The 3649-nt window shown below is 32.9% G+C and overlaps 1 long non-coding RNA gene across 1 annotated transcript; it reads right to left on the bottom strand.

The window, feature by feature from the left end:
* Positions 2661-3411, bottom strand: LOC110262944. The gene is made up of 2 exons (XR_002347956.1): positions 3303-3411; positions 2661-2851 (listed from the first exon to the last, which is right to left on the bottom strand). It is a non-coding gene; the product is annotated as an uncharacterized LOC110262944 (long non-coding RNA).

The raw sequence follows: 3649 nt of genomic DNA, 5'->3' as shown, positions 1-3649 counted from the left end.
GTCGCCCACGCGTACGCGTCAATTGAACTTTCGCGAGATCATGCGTGCACGTCGCCTAACAGCATGGAAACTATGACAAATTATATATCATTTCGAAAGCCCGGATGTTAGCTTTCCAACACAACTAGAACCGCCTCATTTGGATCTCTGTAGCTCAAGTTATGGTTGATTTAGTACGAAGAGGTCAGGGTTGACAGCTTAACAATCCCTTCAATTTCTTGTATTCCTTCCACTTTTGCATGCTTCTTTTCCATCCTCTAAGCTATTCCTGTCCTATAAACCCTGAAATCACTTAACACACATATCAAGACATCGAATGGTAATAGGAGATGATTAATATTAGCAAATTTAAGGCCAAAGAAGCATGTTTTCAATCATAGCACAAAATTAGGAAGGAAAATGTAAAACATGTGAATTATATGAATAAGTGTGAGTTTAGTGGATAAAATCTACTCAATTAAGTACAAAATGTACCATGAAATAATGGTGCATCATTCGTACACATGAAGTGATGTGTCCGCACGAGTGCTGTGGGATGCCAATACTTCTACGTTGGACGACAATAGCTTCCAAGCCCAAATGTATTGCTTTTAGTCTTTCGAAAAAGTGTGTTCTTGACTTTCAAAGAGTGTCCTTTCTTCCAAAGAGTGTTTTTAGCTTCCATCTTTGTTCTTTTGATCCTTATTTAATTTCCTACACTTATCAAAGTACAAAACAACTCTAAAGAGCATTGATCAAAGCACAAGAAATCTCAATTAACTTAAGGAAAATCTCTATCTTTAATTTAAGGAAAGAAATACTAAGAACATATATTAAAAGCATGAAATTCCTAATCAAAAAAATAAATCACTACCACTATTTAAAGGAATAATAACTAAAAACTAATAAAAATGTGCTTGCATTATAACACCAAACTTAAGATCATACTTGTCCCCAAGCAAGAAAAGAACTATGCACAAAGAATTCTTTTACTTGGAATGGGTTCAAGAATTGGTTATGATGCCTTAGTGGGTGAAATAACTAAGTGACAGTGGAGTAAATTCCAAATTGTATGCTTATGCAAGGATTCCAGTGCTTATTAGTCCCTATATTTGGAAGTCTTAGACTTGGGAATTTCATTCGGATGATATTATGGAAGTCTCTTTATAGGTTGTCACCTTGAATCAGCACTTATTTGCATCATTGTTTTCTTTTCTTAATATTTTCTTTTTGCTCTTTGGCCTTGGCTCTTAGTATTCTATTTGGAAGCAGCTTTCTAAGATAAGCTTTCAATCAACACTCCCAAACCAGTTGGTTTAAGGTAGTAAGTATTGAAGCACCCCTTAGGATTTACTTGCTCAAACCTCTCTCTTTGACACAAGTCCAGCACAAGCATTTAACTAGGACAACAACTCTTTAAGTTCTTGTTTCTTTCTTAATTTTTCTAGTAATTGATGCTCAGAGCCTTGGGCCGTGTTCTTTGTTTTTCTTTTTCTTTCTTTTGTTGCTCCTTCTTGGTTATATAGATTTTTGAGAACCTCCATAATACTTTTCCAAACTTGATTCCATGCCTTAGAGCTCCCATGCAAATATTCACAAGCATGAAATCTCGTTACACAATCACACAATTAGACCTTCTACTTCTTTTAATCTTTTGCTTGTCCCAAATTTTAAAAAATTCTTCAACTTTTTTCCTTTCAAAAGAAAGCATCCTTTGTTGCATACTTAAATGTTTTGGGCATAAACAATTTCAAGAGTAAGGTCATATGAAAATGAATGAATCATGATTATTAATTTGAGGACAAAAACATATATAAAGAATTAACGCTCAAAACAGAGTTACCCTCTTTTCGCCCTCTGATAAACCACTATTTTATGGTTTATCTTGTGCTCAATTGAGTGGATTTTATCAAATCTTTATCCACTTATTCATAATATTTGCATGGTTTTATATTTCCTTCCTGATTTTGTGCTATGACACTACAAAAAATTTTGGTTAAAACGGCGGTTTTTTTGGGTATTTACGGCAGTTTGAACCGCCATTATTACCAAGAACGACGGTTTTAGAAAACGACGTAATTCTGGGCGCCATTATGGTTATTACGGCGGTTTTTAGAAAACCGCCACAATTTCCTAGGTTAAAACGGCGGTTTTTTGATAGGTTAAAACGGCGGTTCAAACCGCCATTATTTCCAAATAAAATGGCGGTTTTTTGGTTGGTTAAAACGGCGGTTCAAACCGCCATTATTTCCAGGATAAAACAGCATTTTTTGTTGGTTAAAACGGCAGTTTGAACCGCCATTTTTACCTTGACTGAGTGGCATTTTTTGTTGGTTAAAATGGCATTTGAAACTGCCGTTTTTACCGGATTAAAACGGAATTTTTAGTTGGTTAATACGGCATTTTGAACCGCCATTTTCACCCTAACAGTAGCATTTTTATTGGTTAAAACGGCGTTTAAAACCGCCGTTTTTACCGAGTTAAAATGGCATTTTACTTTTAAAATGGCAGTTACAAGCCGCCGTTTTTACCGACTAAAAGTGATATTTTATCGTTTAAAAAAATAGTTTTAACCATCGTTTTTACCATGTTAAACATAATTTTTTTGTTTAAAAGTTCACAATAACAAGAAATCATAACCCAAAAACAAAATATTACGTAATTCATAAATAAAGTATTACACATAATATATAATTTTTTAGTATTGAAAATAAAAAATAATAACTCCAATACAAATAAAGTATTCAATATAATATTTTTTATTTCTAAATAAAGTATTAAATAGAAATAAAGTATTAAATATCAAGACACTCCTTGTCTTCAAACCATTCCTTCCTCAAGAGTTCCAAACGTGGATCTTCTTTAGGACCCTCTTCATTCTGGAATCATCAAAAACAAATGGGCATTGCCAAGTCAGAACACTTCTACTTTTGATGTATTGCTACTAAATATATGGTAAAATAATTTAAAAAAATTAATTAATATTAACTGAAAAAACTGCTTCTTTAACATTACTTAGCAAGAATTTATGGGCTTAATTACCTTCATCTTGTGACAAAGCCTGTCCAAAAGCCGAAGAGTAAAAGCAAAAGGCAGATAAGAGTAATAGGAAGAAGGAAATGTATGGTGGAGCTTTCTTCATGTTTTCTTGCTGATTTAGTTTGATCGATGACTAAATAAACTAATCTCTAGAGATGATTGAATTGAAAGCAACTAATATTAATAAAATATGAAAATATAGCTTGGCACAGAAAGCGCAGAGAAGAGGAAATTAGTTAAGTTAAAATGTTAAAATCTAAATTACTAGAAACATGTGAACTTACATAAATTCTTCGTTCGTTGGTTCCATCATTGATAGGAATTAGGGAACACTGATGGTATTGAGAAATTGTTGATATTCTTGATTGTGAGAAACCATGGCATGATTTAGATAAAAATAGATACATAAATAAAGTATCATCAAATCTAAAGTAAGAATACTTCCATAATATTATAATATCCATATAAATTCATTAACCCAAATGCATATTTAGCACTTTACTTTGCCAGTCACAAACGCTCACTATGTGCAACTCATCAGCAAAGCTATCCTCTCTTTCAAAGCTATCTTAATCCATTTCATTTCATTAGATGGTCTATTGAACAAATTGTCAAGTACAAATAATGTTCT

Source organism: Arachis ipaensis, chromosome B05 (assembly GCF_000816755.2).
Source record: "Arachis ipaensis cultivar K30076 chromosome B05, Araip1.1, whole genome shotgun sequence".
NCBI classification, from domain to species: domain Eukaryota; kingdom Viridiplantae; phylum Streptophyta; class Magnoliopsida; order Fabales; family Fabaceae; genus Arachis; species Arachis ipaensis.
This window is presented reverse-complemented; position numbering and strand designations above follow the sequence as displayed.